Genomic DNA, 23,063 nt, shown 5'->3' with positions numbered 1-23,063 from the left:
TGTGACAGGATTCAAAGCCTAAACGTTTGCTAGAATTCCATGTACTTTTTTATTACATATGGAAATTGCCTTGAGCCAAGTTCCTGTACCATAGTCCCTTCCTACACCTCCAGTCTTTATGGCTGTGGTAAGATGATACATCCCCATGCCATTTACTCAGTGCAGCAATATGACTTGCTTCAGTCTATGAAATGTGAGTGCAAGTAATGTGTATCACGTCCAGGCAGAAACTTTGAGAGCTAGTGTATTGTTTGCTATACTCCTTCTTTCTTCCTCCTGATCTTGGAGTCATGAGTCCAGATGGAGCTTCTGCCAGCCTGGGTTTCTGAGTGGCTAAGGCAGGTATAGCTCGCTTGTCAACCCGTGATGGATGGACGTGGGCTGTGGTGAGAAATGAACTTGGTTGTTTTCAGCTGCTGAGGTTTTCAGGTTGTTACTGTAGCACAACCTAGCCTATTCCAGTGAATCCAGAGCTCAGTTCCATCTTTCCTGCTTTATTGATTCATATCGTTAGCCCCAAACACAGGTAACTTGGAGCCTGGGAATGGAAAGGATTGCATTTTCAGAACACTTTCCAAGTGCCAGGCTGGTGGTGGCAGTCATTCTCAAGCCATTTTTTTTTAAGAGACAGGGTCTTGCTATGTTGCCCAGGCTTGCCTTGTACCTCTGCATCCAGTTCCAAGCCATTTTATTTCAACCTCTTTACAGTCAGTGAGATAGGCAGGGACTCCTAGCTTCTTCAGTGTAGGGCTGAGGAAACTGAGGCCCGGGAAAGACTAAACACCTGCTGCAGGGCTGTTTGGCTTCCACTCCCAAGCTTCCACTCTTTCCACTACAGCAACTGCCTCCCACTGAAATGCAAGCTAAGGTCATTCTGAGAGTGGGTGTTTGAATCTTAAAAAGAAATAATAACCTTTACTAATGACCTGGTAATTGTTTTTATAGCTTCCCAATGAAGTGTGAATTGTTCTGAGAGACAACACAAGACAATTTCCTTTGATGGTGAAGTTTTCCAAAGAACAATTGCCTCACTCTTCTGGTCTGTTGGTGCCTTGGCTTTGCTGTGATGTTATACTGATGCTGAGCGCAAGCCTGGGAACTTTGAAAAAGCTGCCGATGTTAGAAAGAATGTTGGGCTCAGCCATGCCTTTATTTTAAATCATTAATCCTGTCTTACTTTTATAAAAATGGTCACATAATAATATATGAACCAATAATAAATAGTGACATCTATCAAATTCTTATGCTATCCCATGACTGAACTCTCAGCACTTAAAGTCACCACCCTCTTCGTCCAGATCCTTGCAAGCTGCATGGTGCAAGGCGAGGGCTCCATAAATATCTCTGTAATGAATGAATTATCCTACAACAAACATTTGTTGGACCTGCTGCTTTGAGCCCTGCTCAAAGGCAATGACATGTTTTCCATGTGAAAATTTATTGAGGGAAGAGGGGGAAAGGCTAGTGTTCAGACAACTTGGTCATCTAATTCATATCCAAAAGCCATTCTAAATCCCAAGAACGGCGTTTGGATGTGAATTGGATGTGATTAACAAGAAGGCAAGGAAATTAATTCTAATTGAAAACATTAATGATTTTGTTAGCTAACATATTAGAGTTAGGTCAAACTTATGACATGTTAGAGTTGCCTTTTATTGGCTTTAGTACAAATAATTGGACTCAGCCTGTCCAGAGCACTACACTTCTCGTAGGATAATGTCTTATGTTGAGACATTTTAAAGTTTATTTACAAAGCCCTTCCCAAGAGTTGCTTAATTTTATTCTCACCTTTCCCCTGTGAAGGCAGGGCAGATACGTTCAGTATGAGTTGCAGCTGCGGAAGTTTAGAGATTCTCAGGAACCTGCCTAAAACCACACACTAACCCAAAGGCAGAGGGGGCTGGAAACTGGGACGCCAGCTATGATTTCTGGTAGGTTCCAAGGGGGCTAAGCAGGTGATTGTTGTACCTTTTGTGTTGTTGTTGTTGTTGTTCCTTTTAAGATAGCATGTTGTAAGTCTAAGATATATTCATTTTGTTTTGTTTTGTTTTTTGAGACAGAGGCTCACTCTGTCACCCAGTCTGGAGTGCAGTGATCTTGGCTCGCTGTAGCCTCCACCTCCCAGGTTCAACCAGTTGTCCTGCCTTGCCCTCCCAAGTAGCTGGGATTACAGGTGCCTGCCACCATGCCTGGCTGATTTTTGTATCTTTAGTAGAGTTGGGGTTTTACCATTTTGGCCAGGCTGGTCTCGAACTCCTGACCTCAAGTGATCCACTCACCTCGGCCTCCCAAAGTGCTGGGATTACAGGCATGAGCCACCACATCTGGCTTATTCAATGTTTACTGCATAGATTTTCCCTGAAAACCTGTATAAGATGAAAACCTGAAATAACATACTGGTGATGGTGAATTTTATGTGTCAATTTGACTAGGCTATAGTGCCCAATTGCTTGGTCAAACACCAGTCTAGATGTGGCTGGGAAGATATTTTTTTAAGAAATTATTAACATTTAAATCAGTAGACTCTGAGTAAAGCAGGTGATGCTTCATAATGGGGGTGGGCCTCATCCAATCAGTTGAAGGCCTTAAGAAAAAAGACTGAGATCCTCCAAAGAAGAAGGAATTCTGCCTCCACACTGCCTTTGCACTCAAACCCGCAACATCAAATCCTGGCAGAATTTCCAGCCTGCTGGCCAGCCTTACCTATCTCAGACTTGCCAGCCCTCGTAATCGTGTGAGCCAATTCCTTAAAAATAAATCTCTTTCTATGTCTCAGTCTCTATCTCTATCATGTATAATAGGATATATGCACACACCCTATTGGTTCGGTTTCTCTGGCAACCTCTGACTAATACAATACCTTATGCCTTTCTGGTAGATGAAGATGATGGTGATAATGACAATGACAGTGCCCAGTTTTTAGTCCCTACTATATGCCAGATACTTTTCTTGAGCTATCACAAATGAAGAAATGAAAATGAGTTGAAATAACTTACCCAAAGTCAGAGAGCTAGAAAGCGACAGAGAATAGAGCCAGCTTTCTGGTCCTAACCACTGGAACAAATATTTCTAAGATTCCTCTGGCACTTCATTATCTAAGCTGTCTAAGGATGCTTTACGGCAAAAATTAGGCAGCTAACTATGTTTTCCAGATGTGATATCTTATTCTTTGAAAAATGATAGTCCATTGGGCAAGTCATATTTATGTAGATGTAGTATAATATTTGGAATTAAAAGAAAGAGGAAATCTTTCTATTTGCTTCCTTTCCAAATTCATTATCACAACAACTCCAATACCTGTCACCTGGAACTCAAAAACCAAGTTCCATCTGGATGACAGAAGACAAAAGACTATTCCTGTCTTTTTCCATTGGTTTTGGGTTTGGAGATGTTTGGGTTTTGCATGGGGGAGAGTGATGATAAATGATCCTGAAGCCCAAGCTTTCTCTTTGCATGCAGCCTGGCCCTCAGGAGCATAAGCTAATGTTCCAGAGAGATGAAAAAGAGATAGAGTTTGAGGGCGGCCGCCACCTGTCCCCGTGTAGTACGTGCACTACAGGTGCCATTTATTTCACCTGTCACACGTACACAAATGTGTAAACCTCAGGAAAATCAGCTTTCCATCTTTCTCTGAGAAACTTGATGTGAGCTTTGGAAATTAAAAAAAAAAAAAAGTGGGGAGCATCCTTCACATGCTCTTATTTTTAGCTCCTCTCTCCTTTGCAGAATGGCTAACGCCAACTCAAACTATTTCTGCAAAGAGTTGCTGGGGACAAAGTGGAGATGTGGGTAGGCCTCCTTGAGCCGGGCTCTCAGAAGCAGGTGAGATGCAAGATAAAGCAATCGCTTTTCAGCCACCTTTGACGTAAGTGCTGGAGATTTCTTCAATTAGCTTAATCCTTTCCTCCTGACATGCACTTTATAGGAAAGCAAATGCCATAATTATCCTCCCCCATCCTCTCTAATCCCTGTCTGCGTGGCATGCCGACAGATGCTTTTCTGCTTGCCCGCGCTGCCAGCCTCTTGGAGCCCAGTGTCACAATGAGGCGGGCTGTGTGTGACAGATTGCTAAATCTGGCCTCCTCCAAGCAGGAGACTCGGCGTTCAAGTGGTGCCGGCTGCTCACGCCTCCCTGTGGGGCTGATGCAGGCCTGGCTTCAGGCAGGCCCAGAAAGTTCTGGAGGGCTGCCTTGTGACTCAGACAATCCTTTGCAGAGATGGTCAGCCCTGCACCACTGGCAGAGCCCATCACGGGTAGCTCACCTCGTTTAGGATTTAAATCTGGGACCCTGCCACAAAAGGCCTTTTTCCTCCAGGGAAGAGTGTCCAGCACCCAAATGCCATGGCAAGCATGGGGTTTCTGTCATTTGATAGCAACAGGAATGTTACCTGATCCTGTCCCGCTGACTAAATGCAGCAGCGGCCCATCTGTTGGTAGCCATGTACTCATCTATATATATCTGTTATTTACATGCTTAACACATTATATATTTTTTTGAGGTCATTGTTTGTTTTGGTTCCAGGAACTGCTGTTAGAATTCAGTCCTACTTCTGACTTCCTATGTAACCCTTGAGTCACAGCCTCTGAGCCTCAGTTTCCTCATCTGTATGTTTGTAACCATTTTCTTTTGCAAGATCTTTGTGAAGATTGAGTAATATCATCAATACAATGCAGCTAGTATATAGTGGTACTTAACAAACGTGATTTATTTATGAGACTAACTACAGCATAGTAACACTATTGCTACTACCACGGATGTACATTTTGCTAGTGCTTTAGTTCATTCTAGTTTTCAAAATAATTTCATATATCATTTCTTCATCTTCTGTAGAGGCAGATATCATATCCCATTTTTTTTTTTTTTCAGATAATGTTTGAGATGCTGGAGATCATAGAGATTAGGGGTTTGCATACTAAGGCCAGTGGACCAAATCTGGCCTACTGTCTGTTTGTGTAAATAAAGTTTTATTGGAACACAATCATGTCCATTCCATTCTGCATTTTCTGTGGCCACTTTTGCACTGCAAAGGCACAGTTGAGAAGTATAGGCTCACAAAACTTGACGTATTTCCTATCTGTCTCTTTATAGAAAATGTTTACTGACCTCTGACATAGATGATATGTGGTAGAACCAGGACTGAAATAATGCACCTGTCTACGGATGCCTCAGTCCAGGGTTACATCAGGAATATGCCTTCTCTAAATGAAAAAAGCAATGGTGGCAGCAGACAGCAAAATAATTCTGAAGTTGTTTTTGAATGTTTTTAATCTACCTAAAACATATTTCTTCATCTCTTATCATAGTGTGCACAGCAGTGTCCCACATCCAGAGGTTAAGATAGTTCAGAACTTGGGCTCCCAGGCAATGCCCTGAACCAGAGTCCACACATCAAGCTCCTGGCAGAGCCAGGGTGGGAACTGCAGCTTCTGATTCTGGAAGAATTTCTAATGAAGGCTTGTTTCTCATCATTATCTGCATACAAATATTTCTCGTTACTTATTCTATCTTCTTCCCACTCACTCTTTCCCCTATTCCTGAACTCTACTAAAGTCTAAGCATCCCAGAGTGTTGCCATGTGGTCTGGCGTTGCTCTCAGAGGTTCAGGGGTACAAATCCTACAGGCAGAAACACAGCTCTTGTGGCCCCTTCCTGCTTTCTCTCCTCCCCCAACATACCGTATTTCGCAGAACTCTACTGTGTGCCAAGCCCGATCCTGGATGCTGGGGAGACGTCCACAGAGGATAAGACATGACAAGAAGCACACAGTCTAGTGGGGAAAAGTGGGCCAGAAAGTAAAGGAGTCATGATAAAATAGGATCAATTATTCGCTAAGGGCATGCAAATTGTTTAGTGGGTCTGGAATGAGAATTTGAAAGAAAAACTGTGAGACATGGTCGAAGTTGGAGAAGTACAGAAGGGGAACGCTCTCTTGGGGCCTTATTTCGATGCTAAGCGGTTTGCATTATTTCCTGAAAGAAGTAGGGAGTCCTTGAGGATTCAAGACAGGGAGCAACCTCAGCCTGTCCTCACATCTGCAGCGCCTACAGCCTGCTGCCTGCTTCTTGTCTTTTCCCTCCCCAGATTCTCCCGACTTGGGCGGGTGTGTGTTTTTACCGTCCTATGTCCAGTCTCCCTCCACAGCCCACTCCCAGGGAAACTGCTACCCCTTGAGCACGCTTCAAGGCCTGGTAGTGTGGACACTAGCAGTGGCTCCACCTTCAGGGGAGGAGTGCTGTGCAAGCCCAGAATTGGCTCAGGGCTGGCATATCAGGAATGCAGCGTCCTGGGTATCTGCATTCTAATCTGGAATCCTCTGGGGGTGGAGGATGAGATAGCGCTTTGTTGGGAACATTCCTTTAGCCTGCAGACTCCTTGTTCCATAGGGAGGGGTGCAGCTGAGACCCAAGAGCACTGAGAGCCAGAGCTGGGCCCTCTATAGTACAGAATCCAGGAATGAAGCCCAAGGCAAAAGATTGTGCCTCTTGCCTCATCAGATTGGGCAGGACAACCCTTGAGGCAGGGCCAGTTAAAAGGCTGCTAAAGTATTTTATAGGATATCAGTGGTGGTCTGAAACGGGCAGGAAACAGGGTCGAAAGGAAGAAGACCAATTTGAGAACAATTCAGGGAAATAAATGGACAGGTGTGGCCAGGCACGGTGGCTCACGCCTGTGGTCCCAGCACTTTGGGAGGCCAAGGTGGGTGGATCACAAGGTCAGGAGTTCAAGACCAGCCTGGCCAAGATGGTGAAACCATGTCTGTACTAAAAATACAAAAAATTAGCCAGGCATGGTGGTGGGCACCTGTAATCCCAGCTACTCAGGAGGCTGACGCAGAGAATTGCTTGAACCTGGGAGGTGGAGGTTGCAGTAGCCGAGATCATGCCACTGCACTCCAGCCTGGGCAACAGAGCAAGATGCTGTCTCAAAAAAAAAAAAAAAAAAAAAAAAAAAGAAGGAAATGAACAGGTGCAACCCTCTGGCTGGTGCTGTGGTCTTGCCCGTGTCGTCTGACCACGTTCCATATTGTAGCTGAAGGGCCTGCTGTGTGCAACCCCAGGGCAGCCTCCAAACACAGAGAATGACAAAGGGGAAATGCAGGGTTCTAATTAAAGCGTGTACCTCTGTGCAGAAGTGAGCTCTGAAGGGTGAGTGTGAGTCAACCAGTGAAACAGGGTGAGGTGGCAGGTGCAGGAGAGAGGAGAGTGGTGGGGAAAAGCATTCCAAACAGCAGGACTGTCAGGAGGTGAAGACACTGAAATGTCTGCAAATATTCTCTACAGCAGGGGTGAAAGAGGGAGGTGGTAAATGGCAAAGGTAGGCTTGACCCAGACTGTCTGTGGCATTAGTGCACAGCTGTGTGTGTGTGTGGTGTGTGTGTGATGTGTGCACATGTGCACACTTAAGTGCGGAGGGAAGGCGCATAGGAGATACATCTCCAAGCAATGCATTTAAAAAGGTTGCATATCTCCCCAGCCAGTTAGAGGACTGTTGGCCTCAATGCTCACCTCCTCTCTTTTGCATGGGTGTGTAAAAGTGCAGAAGTAATTTAATCTCAGAGATGAAGATAAGAACATCACAATGACAACAACACACACATGCCCAAAGCAAAATGAGCAAGAGCTTCAAACAGCTCTTCATCCCACACAGATGAAAATAATTTGATATTTGACACAACTAAGTATCTAAAATGCAGGCAAGAGTGACATGACTTAGTTGCCAATCACGCTGCTTTGAATGAGTTCTTCCGCTGTGTTTATGTTTGAGGCCACAATAGCCCTAGAGGACTCCTGGGTCAGTTATCTATAGTTGGAACATTGTGTATACTCTCTTTGCACAAAGCAGGGCCCACTTCCAAGAAGATATTATGTTTTCCCCATCAATAAAGCTTGATTTTTATGGGTGTTTAAAACCATACTAGCAAAACCCATTGGTATTATGGGTAGGTGTTGAACTGGTTCCAGGATGCAAGTCAGCCATCGTCTATCATGCTCATGAGCTCAAATGCCCTAAAATATTGCCCTTGAGGTTCTTCCCAGAGAGACCAGCCTTGCCAATTTTGCAGTATTGTTGAAATAAGAAAGAATTTCTGGAAGATTGTAAGGCATTTGGAAAGAACCATGCATTTTCTTGAGGGGGCGCTGACTGACTCTATTTTTAGGCTGCCTTATTCAAAGGCCACTTCTACCTCATCTCCTTACTACCAGTCCTCCTGTTTTCTCTTTTAATATTCATGTGGTTTCTAATATGGGGTTGGTGTAAGGCTTAAAATTAAGGTCCAATATTATCTGTTCCTTGACATCTGATAATATTGGGAGGGTCTCAAATGCCTAATCACAAGTTCCCCTTCCCACTCTAGAGTCCCACAGATAAAGTCCAGTGACCAAAGGAACCTTCTTGTTAAATGAGCCAGGTGTAGCTCTTGCTTATCCCTGAGTAGCAAGTTTCAGTTCTCTGCTGGTCTGCAGAATTATCTAAACAAGCCAATCTATCCTCTCATGGGAACCAAGGGGGACTCCACCCTCTTAATACTACACAGCCTGCCTTCCACAACCTCTTGTGGTTCACTCTGTGCTCGACTGCACCTCCTGTGTGGCCCTGCATGGTGCAGCAATTCTTCTCTTTGAGTGTGAGCATACGTCACTAGTAAACTGCTGCTGATCTTAGCTGTCCAGTGTTAGGTGTCTCATGTTCAGCTATTCCTGTAGCCCTAGGGAGAGAATCTGCTTGTCATCAGTGGGATGAATAGGAGGTGATTGAAATAATGAGAGGTAGACAAACCCTGTCTTCAAACCCCTGTCCTCCCCAGTTTTTAGCTGTGTGACCTGGGAAATAACTTCTCTGAGTTCCCTCAACTGTAGAGCAGCATCTGCTTTATGAGTTTTTTGGGAAAATTAAATGAGATCATTTACTCAGTTAATCTTTTGTTTGTTTGTTTGTTTGTTTGTTTGAGATGGAGATTTGCTTTTGTTGCCCAGGCTGGAGTACAGTGGTGTGATCTCACCTCACTGCAACCTCCGCCTCCTGAGTTCAAGCGATTCTCCTGCCTCAGCCTCCCGAGTAGCTGGGATTACAGGCACACACCACCATACCTGGCTAATTTTTGTACTTTTAGTAGAGATGGGGTTTCACTATGTTGGCCAGGCTGGTTTCGAATTCCTTACCTCAAGTGATCTGCCCACCTCAGCCTCCCAAAGTGCTAGGATTATAGGCATGAGCTACCAAGCCTGGCCTTACTCAGTCAATCTTTACTGAGACCCTCCTAGGTGCCAGGAACAGGGACTGTAGCAAAAACTGCATATTGGGTTTTTGTCCACAAAGAACTAATATTCTAATGGAGGGCATAAACAACACGCATTTAAAAATTAACGAGATGGTTACAAACAGGTGCAGTGCTATGAAGAAACAAAATGCATCAAATAACAGGAATAGAATTGCTCATGCTGGGCAGAGGATTGGGGGTGATATTAGATACAGATAGAATGGAGGGCTCTGGATGGTAACGTTAGAGCTGAGACCCGAATGATGAAGAGTCAGCCATTAGACGATTTTGGGAACAGCTATTATAGGCAGAAGGAACAGCAAATGCAAATGCCTCCGGTAGGAGGCAGCAGGGCCTGTTGGAGCAAGGCGAGAGAAGTCAGCGTGACAAGTACACGTGAGGAGTGATATGGTTTGGCTCTGTGTCCCCACCCAAATCTCATGTTGAATTGTAATCCCCAGTGTTGGGGGAGGGGCTGGTGGGAGGTAATTGGATCATGGGGCAGATTTCACCTTGCTGTTCTTGAGATAGTGAGTTCTCATGAGATCTGATTGTTTAAAAGTGTGTGGGACTTCCCTCTTCACTTTCTGTTCCTCCTGCTCCAGTCATGTAGGACGTACTGGCTTCCTCTTCACTGTCTTCCATGATTGTAAGTTTTCTGAGGCCTCCCTAGGCATGGCTTCTGTATGGCCTGTGAAATTGTGAGTCAATTAAACCTCTTTTATCTACAAATTACACAGTTTCAGGTACTTCTTTATAGCAGTGCAAGAATGGACTAATACAGAGAATTGGTACCAAAGAAGTGGGGTATTGCTATAAAGATATGTGAAAATGTGGAAGTGACATTGGAACTGGGTAATGGGCAGAGGTTGGAACAGTTTGGAAGGCTCAAAATAAGATAGGAAGATGAGGGAATATTTTGAACTTCCTAGACTTGTTGAATGGTTGTGACCAAAATGCTGATGGTGATATGGACAGGGAAGTCCAGGCTGAGGTGGTCTCAGGTGGAGATAAGGAACTTACTGAGAAATGGAGTAAAGTTCACTCTTGCTATGCATTAGCAAAGAGACTGGCAGCATTGTGCCCCTGCTCTAGAGATCTGTGGAACTTTGAAGTTGAGGGAGATGATTTAGGGTATCTCACAGAAAAAATTTCTAAGCAGCAAACATTCAAGATGTGGCCTGGCTGCTTCTAAAAGTCTATGCTCATTTGCATAAACAAAGAAATGACCTGAAACTAGAACTTGTATTTAAAAGGGAAGCAGAACATAAAAGTTGGAAAATTCACAGCCCAACCATGTGGTAGAAAAGAAAAACTCACTTTCTACGGAGGAATTTAAGGCTATAGAAATTTGCATAAGTAAAGAAGAGCTGAAGGTTAATATCCGAGAAAATGGGGAAAACGACTCCAGGGCATTTCAGAGACCTTTATGGCAGTCCCTCCTATCACAGGCCTGGAGACCTAGGAGGGAAAAGTGGTTTGGTGGGCCAGGGCCAGGGACTCACTGCTCTGTACAACATGCTCAGGACATGGTGCCCCGCATCCCACCTGCTCCAGCTCCAGTCATGGTTGAAAGGGGCCAAGGTACAGCTTGGGCTATTGTTTCAGAGGGCACAAGCCCCAAGGCTCAGTGGCTTCCATGCGGTGTTGGGCCTGCAGGTGCGCAGAAGGCAGCTGAGATTTGGAAGCCTCCACCTAGATTTCAGAGGATGTATGGAAATGCCTGGATGTCCAGGCAGAAGTCTGCTGTAGAGGCAGAGCCCTCATGGAGAACATCTACTCAGGCAGGCATAGGGGAAATGTGGGGTTGGAGCCTCTGCACAGAGTCCTCACTAGGGTATTGCCTAGTGATGCTGTGAAAAGAGGGCCACATTTTGAAATGTCAGAAGGACACGAGATTTGGAAAGGGTCAGGGTGGAATGATTGGAATGATATGGTTTGACTCTTTGCCCCTACCCAAATCACATTGTGAATTGTAACCCCCAGTGTTGAGGGAGGGACATAGTGGAAGGTGATTGGATCATGGGGGTGGATTTCCCCCTTTCTAGTCTCACAATAGTGAGTTCTCATGAGATCTCATTGTTTAAAAGTGTATAGCACTTCCCGCTTTGTTCTCTCTCTCCTGCCACCACGTGAGGATGTCCTTGCTTCCCATTCACCCTTCTGCCATGATTGCAAGTCTCTTGAGGCCTCCCAGCCATGCTTCCTGTACAGCCTGTGAGACTGTGAGTCAATTAAATCTCTTTTCTTCATAAATTACACAGTCTCGGGTTATTATTTATAGTAGTGTGAGTATGGACTAATATAAGGAGTATGGCACATAAGGCCTAGTGTGTGCCTTCCTGAGGAAGCCATCCAAAGTCAAAGCCCTCCCACCGTAACCACTGCAGTGCATTGCTGGAAAGTACAAGCTCTGTAATTCTGAAGCAGAAGGGATGCAAAGGGGTGAGCTGGAAGGAAGGCATGGTGACTTCCTGTCTGCACCAGTGTCTGAACCAGTGAAAGGTCTGACTGGAGAGCATTTTTAAAGAAATGCAGCTTTTCCAGAGATCAGAACATAAAGACATCTAGATCAAATTTTGGCAAACAGAGATCCTGTTGGGAACTGTTGCTGTGAATAATTAATAACTCCACTTGAAACTACCACCTCACCTGATGGAAATTCCTTCCTTCCTTCCTTCCCTCCCTCCCTCCCTCCCTCCCTCCCTCCCTCCCTCCCTCCCTCCCTCCCTCCTCTCCCTCTCTCTCTCTCTTTTCTTTCTTTCTTTCTTTCTTTCTTTCTTTCTTTCTTTCTTTCTTTCTTTCTTTCTTTCTTTCTTTCTTTCTTTCTTTCTTTCTTTCTTTCTTTCTTTCTTTCTTTATGGAGTTTTGCTCTTGTTGCCCAGGCTGGAGTGAAATGGCATAATCTCAGCTCACTGCAACTTCTGCCTCCTGGGTTCAAGTGACTTTCCTTCCTCAGCCTCCCACGTAGCTGGGATCAAAGGCACACACCACCACGCCTAGCTAATTTTGTATTTTTAATAGAGATGGGGTTTCTCCATGTTGGTTGGGCTGGTCTCGAACTCCTGACCTCAGGTGATCTGCCTGCCTCGGCCTCCAAAAGTGCTGGGATTACAAGCCTGAGTCACTGTGCCTGGCCTGAAATGCCATGCTTCTATTAGTTATTTCTGAAGTTCTATAAGAGTTCAATTTCTTCAGTGCTTGGTTGGGCATCATATCTCCCTGGATTTGCACCCAATCTCCATTACTTTCTAGGTACATAGAGCTTGAACCAAGTTCTTAAGGGCATAAGCCTCAGTTTTCTCCTCTATAAAATGGGTATGATGATGATGATGATGATATTAGCAGTACCTATCTTAGACAGCTTTTGGAAAGATTAATCAAGACAATCCCTGAGAAACTCTTAGCATACTATGTGTGACTCTGATAAGAGTCCCCAGTGTTAGTAAATATTTTCTGAAATATTGTTTGCTATTACTTTTTTTTTCAATACCCAGATTAAAGTTACAAATGGCTTTGGTTTGACTTGATATTCTGAATTATTGGGCTGTTACTAAATGAGCATTTCCATTGTCCATCTGCTCAATGTTCCTTGATGTTAAGTGGATTTATGCAGATTTTTTGTGGGTGCCATCCTTTAAACTTTCTTTACACTAAAACAATACAGCATTTTATTTTAATATTAATACAGGTCTGCTGTAGAAATAGAAAATACAGACACATATTCAGAAGATAATAAAAATCATTCATAATTTCACTCAGATCTGTACCCAGATCTGTCACTAATGTTTTTCCTTTTAGGCTTTCCTCTATGAATTTTAAAACATAGTTTATATTTTATATGTATTATTTTTATTCTCATTTAAAAGTAGGCATATTATAAGCATGTGCATCTTATTTAAAAATTCCATAAACATTTTAAATGTCTACGTAATATTCTATTATTTGGATTTATCATAATTGTCTTAATAGTTTTCTTACTTCTGGCTATTTGGGTTATCTTTTATGATGTAATTTTCTATTACGTTATCTGTTATAAATAGTGCTGGGATAGCAAATGTGGACATCTAATGCCCAGCTCCACAGATACGGGTCTTTAATCAAAGATAATAATTTCTTTGATGAGTTTCACAGTAAAGAACATTGCTACCTTATATGGGGAAGAAAATACTTCAAGTGATACAGGATAGGGGTTGGAAAACTATAGCCTGTAAGCCAAATCCAGCCAGCAGGTTTTTGTAAATAAAGTTTTATTGGAACAGCTAAGTTCATTTGCTCCCACATTGTCTGTGACTGCTTTCATGCTGCAAGGGCAGAATTGAGAAGCTCGGGTTTGTAAACCCTAAGATACTTACGGTCTGGCCCTTTACAAAAAAAAAAAGTTTGTGATTTCCTGATGTAGAGTGTCAGAGAACTAAGTAATCTTATCCAAAATCCAACAAAAAAAAGAGAGACTTTAAAAAGTCTCTCTTTAATTTTTGTATTAAAAACAAATATAGAAAAAATTAACATGTAATAATAAAACCAAAATAAAATAAACCTCCAAATGCAGACATCATGGGTGTGCCCAATTCCACTCTCCATCCCTCCTGGTCTACATCTTAAAAGTTTGGATCAGGCGATGATTGATAGAATAGAACAGAAACTCAGGGGACGACTTGGGTATGAATGGAAAGTTTGTCATAATAAAGATGGCACCAGAAATCAGTCCATGGGGAAGGAAAGGATTACTCTGCATATGGTATTGGCATACGGTGTGAATCAGGAATTTGACTCAAACCATATACAAAGATGAACTTCAGATTAAGACCTAATTGTGAAAGGTATAGCTATAAAACAGTGCTGTTAATATATAGCTTTTTGGTAATCTGAGAAAACTATAGACTCCTCAGAATAACATTTTTAAATGCATAAAATAAAATAGGATTATCAAAAGAAACAATTATGTACAAATTTTAAAACTTGTGAAGAAAAATACATGCTTCTGTATTAAAGCATTGATATGGTTTGGCTCTGTGTCCCCACCCAAATCTCATCTTGAATTGCACTCCCTTAATTCCCAAATGTTGTGGGAGGGACCCGGTGGGAGAGAATTTGAATCATGGGGGTGGTTTCTCCCATATTGTTCTCATGGTAGTGAATAAGTCTCACGAGATCTGGTGGTTTTATCCTTCTGCTTTGCATCCTTCTCATTTTCTCTTGCCACTGCCATGTAAGAAGTGCCTTTTGCCTCCCGCTGTGATTCTGAGGACCCCCAGCCATGGAACTGTAGATCCAATTAAACCTCTTTTTCTTCCCAGTCTTGGGAAGCATGAAAATGGACTAATATTCGTGAAAATGGAATAATACAAGCATTACTCAGATCTGGCAGCAAATCTAACAACTATAGCAATTTTGAAATGTGGCACTCAAAAACAATTTTGAAATATATACAACAATGGTAATGTAAGCTAAAAATATACTTTTTTTGGAGACAAAATTGAAAGCCTACTACTATCACTGTGGCTTGTTGCCCACATTCATAATCAGAAGAAATACTAAATGTCCATTAGAGGTTACTGAAAATAAAAATGTATTTTTTTTTCCCATCCAAGTTCACTGACATCTTGAATTCCAGGTTAATGCCAATCTGGTTAAAAACCCCTTCAATAAAGCTGATAGCAGTAGAAGAGATTATTTTTGAGTCCTTAAAGCTAGGGAAGAACTTCCAAGATAGTGGCCCCAAAATGCACAAAGAATTGATGGATTTGTTTCCTTTAAAATTCAGAAATTTTGTTTAATAAGATGACAGACTAGGAGAAAACATTTGCAACCTTCAAAACCAACAAAAGATTGACATCTAGAATAAATGAGGAGTTTCTGCAAGTCAACAAGGAAAAGGACAAGAAAACCAAGTAAAAATGTATGAATAGACACTTCACGGAAATGAAAATCTTGTATGTGTAATAGCTATGTGATGAGATGTTCACTCACTTGTAATAAATGAGTGGAAAATTAAAACATCAATGAAGTAGATACTGAATACCATCCTATTTTCCATAAATAGAAAGCCTGTTACCACTGGTTGGGTGTGGTGGCTGTAATCCCAGCACTTTGGGAGGCCAAGGCAGGCAGACTGCCTGAGTTCAGGAAGTTTGAGACTAGCCTGCACAACATGGCAAAACCCCGTATCTATGAAAATACAAAAAATTAGCTGGACATGGTGGCGTGTGCCTGTAGTCCCAGCTACTTAGAAAACTGAGGTGGAAGGATCGCTTGAGCCGAGAAGTTGAAACTGCAATGAGCTAAGTTTGTGCCATTGCACTCCAGGCTGGGTGACAAAGGGAGACCCTGTCTCAAACAAAGAAAGAAAGAAAGAAAGAGAAAGAAAGAAAGAAAGAAAGAAAGAAAGAAAGAAAGAAAGAAAGAAAGAAAGAAAGAAAGAAAGAAAGAAAGAAAAGTGTGGGAGGAACAGTACAGTTGGCTCCCGGAACTGAAGCCGGGACAAACCGGTTAGGAAAGTCCCTGCCAGAGGTCATAAACATGTCAAGAGTAACTGAAATAGCTCGGATGGCGGGAGATGGCGGGAACCAATCAAGAACAGCCAACTTGCACTGTTCAAATATCAACCAATCCCAAGCTTGCGTTGTTCAAAAGACCCCTATGACTCTGTACTTGTTTACTGCTGACTATAAAAGACAGTTCCTACCCCTCCTCAGGGCTCTCGCTCCACACTTGGTCGGGGGTCCAGGTTTGAACCTGCAATAAAGATCCTTGCCGCTTGGCTTTGACTGCAGTCTCTGGTGGTCTTCTTTGGGGAATAAACGGACTGGGTATAACAAAAGAAAGAAAGAAAGAAAGAATGAAAGAACGAACGAAAGAAAGAACGAAAGAAAGAAGGAAGGAAGGAAGGAAGGAAGGAAGGAAGGAAGGAAGGAAGGAAGGAAGGAAGGAAGGAAGGAAAGGGAGGGAGGGAGGGAGGGAAGGAAGGAAGAAAGAGAGACTGCTACTACCAAGCATTGGCAAGGATGTGGGAAAATGAGAACTCTCATGCACTGTTGGTAGAATATAAACATTTATAACCATTCTGAGAACAATCTGGTGGTATATACTGACACTAAGAAACACATACATTATGACTCAACCCTCCTATCCTGGGTATATAAACAGGGAACTCTGGCAAACCATCCTTTAATTGAACAAATATGAAGATATTAATCTCAGTGCTGTTAGTGATGGTGGATACCAGAGGCAACTTTTTATAAAATGTGGAAAGCGTGTCCTGGTGGGGGCACAGTATGTAGCACCTGCAACCATAAGGTCCAAGGAACTATGTATGGACAGCAACCCAGATATATCCTTAACTTATACTATTGAGTAAGAAAAAAGGTTAAGAAAATCAAGAGATCTTTAGCACAATACTATTTAATAACATACCCACAGAAAACGACACTACATATTTTGTAAGATATCTGTATCTTGAGAGACTGAATGTACACATGAACAGTGGTAGGACCATATTTGAAAATAGAACTAGGACTCACAACCTGCAGCAACCTGCCCAGGAAATCAAACCTTTATCTACAATAGCCAGCCCAGGAAGCCAGCCTGCTGTAAGTCAGACATCTAGAAAGTCAGATGCCATCTCTAGTAACAATTCAAGAAGCTAAGCAGTAACTTTTGTAACAACTGATCTCAAATAGCCAGGACTTGATTAACAACGGACAATTTCCATAATTTTTGTTCCCACTTCCAACTCGAGGTCAATTAACGAAAGTCAAATATACACCCCTAACCAATCACATAAGATGCCCCACTTTTAGTCTCCTCCAGCTTCTTCAGGCCAACAGCCTCCCATCAGGGCACACCCAAAGCTTTCCCTTTCCCCCATAAAGCTTCCCCATTCCTCTGCCTGCCTTTGAGTCTCTGCCAAACCTAAGTGGCGTTGGCTGTCTGTTGCTATACAACAAGCTCTGAGTAAAGAGCCCTTGCCTGTTCTCATTTGGTAGGTCTTTGTTTATTCCTACAGTCTCCAAAGAGACTTGCAGGGCACATGAGTGGTGCCTTTTGAGGGGTGGGAATGAACTGGATTGGAGAATGGAGCTCAGGGCCTTGCACGAACCTGTAGACCATGTGCCATGAGCAGAGGAAGTGATTCACCAAACTGTTGGAGGTCCACACAAAATACAGACAAACATTTTAAAAATTAGTTCGTTTTTGGGCCGGGCGCGATGGCTCAAGTGTAATCCCAGCACTTTGGGAGGCGGAGGCAGGTGGATCATCTGAGGTCAGGAGTTCGCAACCAGCCTGACCAACATGGTGAAACCCCGTCTCTACTAAATACAAAAAAAAAAAAAAAAAAAAATTAGCCGGGCGTGGTGTTGCGTGTCTGTAATCCCAGCTACTTGGGAGGCTGAGGCAAGAGAATTGCTTGAATCTGGGAGGCGGAGGTTGCAGTGAGCTGAGATGGCGCCACTGCATTCCAGCCTGGGCAACAAGAGCAAAACTCCATCTCAAAAAAAAAAAAAAAATAGCTTGTTTTTATTTCTGTTTGCATGATGTTTTTCTCTTCTGAAATCTCTTCTACTCCTCCTGCCCTTTTTCAAGCTTCCCTCTGCTTGGGGACTAAGTATCCAGATCGTTACTCCCCCGGCAGAGCACTCAGGGCATGAAAGGAAGGAAGCCACACTCCACCTCACTCCTCTGACCAGCCGGTAGTGGAGGTTCCCAGGGCCCAGAAAGGTCCCTGCCAAACCTGAGCCTCTCTAAGAAACTCTCAGCAATGTCTCAGGTAGGAGTCTTGAATCCAGATATTCCCCCTCCGGCCTGGTTTTACCTCTATTAGAGCACAGTTTAAGCCAGTGTCCTCCTTTTTAACCACTCAATGCTGGAGATTAAGGGAAAAAATAGCCTCAGTGATTTCATCTCACTGTTTTTCAGTGAAAATTACTTTGCAGGACTATTAAATCTTCTGTGAAGGTTATAATAGAGGACTTAGGTTCAGTTTAGCCATTTATTAAGATATAGGCTACCAAGCCCCAATAGAAAAAATAAACAACTAGCAGTTTACTTGGATTTATGCACAGTCTGTCTAATCAATCAATCTGTAAACATTATGTAAATGTGTGTAAACCCAAACCTAGACCAGACTTTACGTATGCATTGTTATGTAAACGATCAATCTTGTTAATGCAAATATTAATATAAACCTGACATTAAACACACGTTTACACAGCCTTGCTGGTTGAAGTTGGCTTGATTTACATTGAAATATAAATAGCAATAGTGCTCCTTTCGGGGCTTGGGAAAATAGACTGACCCGAGGTCACTGGATGACCAGTCTCCACTTTCCTCTGATTCACTTCCAACCCCTTCATTCAATGCATCTTATGAAGAATTGGGAGACAATTTGAACCGCAACTCATCAGCCCCTACGGGTGTCTTTGTTTAGTATATCCCAGCTCCCTGTGGTGGGATCTCTCTAGGATCACCTTCAAAGCCAGATGATCCCGTCTCTGCACCAATGATGAGGAGGGGTCCGTCACCAGCTTTTGGTGCAACATTGGTTGAAACATTGCAGTTGGGCCATTTTTCCAACCAGATTTGCTATTAAGAAGCCTCCTGGGCAAGTCTCAAGTCACTTTGCCCCAATCCTTTCTGCTGACTGGCTTCTTATCCTTCAAGTCTGTTTTAAATGTCACCTCCTCAGACAGGTCTTCCTTGATCATCTATTCTAAATAGGTTACCTCCTAGATTATCCTCTATCACAGCACTCTATAAATTATACTCATCAAGCTTTTCTCAATTTGTGATGACATATTTATTTACTTATGTGTTAGCTTTTTCCATCCTCTTCACCTATAGCTTCACAGGGGCAGAGCTACATCTGTTCACCACTTTATACTCAGTGCCAGGTACACGTGATGTGCTTAAAAATATGTTGTTGATTGGATGGACACACACACTCAGGAATCTCGTGGCTTAGCTGAAAGATCTGCCTTTATTTTCATAGGCAGCCTCAGGAACTTGCTTAGCTGTGTCTTTCCATTAGGACGTGGGACGTGTCCTGAATATATTGATAATCTCCATGGCTTTCCTCAGTGCCTTCTGCCAGAGCTGGATTCTGTTCTCTGAGATCCCACCATGGCATAATAATAGTAGTAGGAGAAATAGCTATCATATATTCAACTCTGTCTCAGTCTCTTGGGGTTGCTACAACAGAATACCATTGACTAGGTGGCTTATAAACACCAGAAATTGTTTCTCACATTTCTGGAGGCTGCAAAGTCCAAGATCAAGATGCCAGCAGATTCGGTGTCTGATGAGGGCTGGCTTCCTTTTGAAGGAGGTTCATAGGTGGCTATCTTCTCCCTGTGTCCTCCCATGGTGAGAAAAGTGAGGGACCTCTCTGGGGTCCGTTTTATAAGGTACTAATATGGTTTGGCTGTGTCCCCATCCAAATCTCATCTTGAATTGTAGCTCCCACAATTCCCACATGTTGTGGGAGAGATGGAGTGGGAGGTAATTGAATCATGGGGAGCTGGGTCTTTTCCATGCTATTCTTGTGATAGTCAATAAGTCTCATGAGATCTGATAGCTTTGTAAAGGGGAGTTTCCCTGAGCAAGTACTCTTCTCTTGTCTGCCACCATGTGAGATGTGTCTTTCACCTTCTGCCATGATTGTGAGGCCTCCTAGCCATGTGAAACTGTGAGTCCATTAAACCTCTTTCTTTTGTAAATTGCCCAGTCTTGGATATGTCTTCATCAACAGTGTGAAAATGGACTAATACAGGTATTAATCCCATTCAGGGGCTTAGTCACCCCATGACCTTATCATTCCCAGAGGCCCTACATCCTAATACGATCACATTGGGGGTTAAGTTTTGACATATGAATTTTGGATGGGACACAAATATTCAGTCTGTAGCAAATATTTAGTAGTTTCCAGATGTTATACTGGAGGCTTTACCCTCATCATCTCACTTGAACATTAACCTTCAAAGCAACTTTTTGTTTTTCTTTTCTTTTCTTTCTTTTTTTTTTTTTTGAGATGAAGTCTCACTCTGCCACCCAGGCTGGAGTGCGGTGGCATGATCTTGGCTCACTGCAACCTCTGCCTCCTGGGTTCAAGCAGTTGTCCTGCCTCATCCTCCCTAGTAGCTGGGATTACAGGCGCATGTCACCATGTCCAGCTAATACTTGTATTTTTTAGTAGATACAGGGTTTCACCATGTTGGCCAAGCTGGTCTCAAACTCCTGACCTCAGGTTATCCACCCACCTTGGCCTCCCAAAGTGTTGGGATTACAGGCATGAGCCACCGTGCTCAGCCTCAAAGCATGTTTTTCAAAAGATCAAGCCTTTAACAAGGGGTCCAAGACAAAAGCTTGGGCTGGGGACAGTGCAGTGTACATTTTAGTGTCCATATTTGAAATCAGTTGGAGCTGAGTTTGAATCCTGACTTTACCAGCTATAGATCTTGGAGAAGACATTTGCTCCAGGCCCTCATTTCTTAAGCTGTAGAATGAGGATGTGAATATTTGTTTCCCAGGGTTGTTGTGATGATTAAATAAGATTGAGTGCATAGCACAAAAAGAATTTAGTAAATATTAGTAACTATTTCCAGCTTTTATACAAAAAAGTTCAGAAACCTGGAGACCAAGAACCAGATTTACTCTCTTTGACTTCTGTGTCTTCTTTGTCCTCTTGAAACCCTTTGCTGTGTCACCCAGAGTTCCTTCAAGGAGGGAATTTGTATTGGGCATCTTTATGGTGCATCCACTGAGATTGGTCACCCCAAGCTGAGACTGAGGAGTGATGACTGAGAGCCCTGCAAGTGGAAGAAAGAGGTGCTGAAATGGACCAGAAACTTACACACACATTTGAGTCTTAACCCCAAAGGCCCTGAAGCAAAGGGAGCGGAACTGGACTCTAGGAAGACACAGCTGGTCGCTCATGGTGTTTGGCCAGAGTACTTACAGAGTATATTTAGTTATGTCTGACTCCCCTGGGGGACAGGGCCTGCGTCTTACTCATCTTTGTAACTCACAAGGCAACACAGTGCTGTTGCATGGTGGGTGCCCAATTCCTGTTTGTTGAATAAATATTCCCTTCTCAACCCCTCCTACTAAGACTCATTGGATTTCTACTTTTTTGGTGTTTTTTGGAGGGGATACTTTCAATGTGGTCTTTGATCTTCACTTGGGTGGGGCTTGGGGGGTGCATTGGGAAGGAGGTCACACAAATAGAATTCCTCTAGGCTCTCTATATCCCTAGGGGATGCCTGCCTAAAACTTGCCTGCTTATGCAGAGGCTCGGGCCTTGTAGAGGGAGCTCAACTCCAATGTGTCAAATCCCAAGACTCCCATAATCATTAATAGCAGCTGCAAGCTCCAAGAGCTCCTTGCAAAAGTAGAAACAGCCACAGAAATGAGAAACTTTTTATTGCCTATAGCAAAAGAAAGCAAACTAAAATGAAGGCTGAACTATTATCCTTACTTTTTTTTTTTTTTTTTTTTGAGACGGAATCTTCCTCTTGTTGCCTAGGCTGGAATGCAATGGCACTGTCTCGGCTCACTGCAACCTCCGCCTCCCGGGTTCAAGCGATTCTCCTGCCTCAGACTCCCAAGTAGCTGAGATTACAGGTACCCGCCACCAAGCCCGGCTAATTTTTGTATTTTTAGTAGAGATGGGGTTTCGTCATGTTGACCAGGCTGGTCTCGAACTTCTGACCTTGTGATCCGCCTGCCTCAGCCTCACAAAGTGCTGGAATTACAGACTTGAGCCACGGGCCTGGCCTTATCTTTACATATTATTAATAATGACAGCTTTTATTTGAACAGCACTTTGGAATTTAAAACATGCTTTTTCCTGTATTATTTCATTCATTGCTCATCACGCACTTTGAGGTATTACAGCCAATTTGCAGATGGAGAGACTGCTCAGAGACAGGCCACAATAGCAGCTGGAGCCCCAAAGAATAAGCTACCAGCATCCCTTAGTGAGAACCCATGTGTTCCCTGGTGTCTCTCCGGGATATCTTAAGGGAAATAAGGGCATAAGAGTGGTCAGCTAGATGAGTGACTAATTCTTCTGACTGTTATAGGTTTACAAACTCTTTTTTAAATTAGTTTTTTTTCTTTCTTTTTTTTTTGAGAAGGTGGTATCAGCCAGGATGGGATTTTCCCCAAAGAATTCTTTAGCAACAGTTTCAGAATCTTTACTTTCCACCTTGGCAGTCCCCAGAGACAAACTGAAAGGACCTCGCTTAATGTCTCATCCGAAGGGTATTTGCAGTGCTGGCTTCATCATTCAAAGCAGGAAAGGCCTTTGTCATGGTCAAATGGCTTTAATGTGTTTTGAATGCTACATAAATTCAAACTTGATGGCTCATTTATTTGTTGGATTGAAGTTTTATACAATAAACTAAGCCTTGGTATTTACTAATAACTTGTGAACTGCCCTTTGTTTATTTAGAACAGCCAGAAGGCAAAGAAGTTGACCGAGTCCCTCGTGGCCAATACGATGTTCAGATCCTGGCATTTCCTGGGACAGTTTATGGGGTGGGAGGGGGTCATAAGAAGGTTGTTTGTGGAGAAGACAGGGGACACAGTGGGGAAAAGTCGAAGAAGGGGAAACATTGTAGGTGGGTGTTTTATTCCAGACTTATTTTGACGCAGACCCACCACAGTGGCTTCATCCGCTGAGTTCAGTGAGCTGGGAATTCAGAGCTTTGAGTGACAGGCCAGGCTTGGCCAGTGACTTGTGGCATGACCTTGGGAGATTCATTGCTCCTACTGTGTCTCACTAGCTCACACTGAGAAGG

General features: G+C 43.2%; 1 protein-coding gene across 6 annotated transcripts in view; it reads left to right on the top strand.

Annotated features, from left to right (window-relative positions):
• Positions 1-23,063, top strand: part of SOD3 (superoxide dismutase 3) — a 948,116-nt gene that overhangs the window by 872,999 nt on the left and 52,054 nt on the right. The window lies entirely within an intron of this gene.

The sequence above is a fragment of the Macaca thibetana genome, chromosome 5 (assembly GCF_024542745.1).
Source record: "Macaca thibetana thibetana isolate TM-01 chromosome 5, ASM2454274v1, whole genome shotgun sequence".
Classification (NCBI taxonomy): domain Eukaryota; kingdom Metazoa; phylum Chordata; class Mammalia; order Primates; family Cercopithecidae; genus Macaca; species Macaca thibetana.
This window is presented reverse-complemented; position numbering and strand designations above follow the sequence as displayed.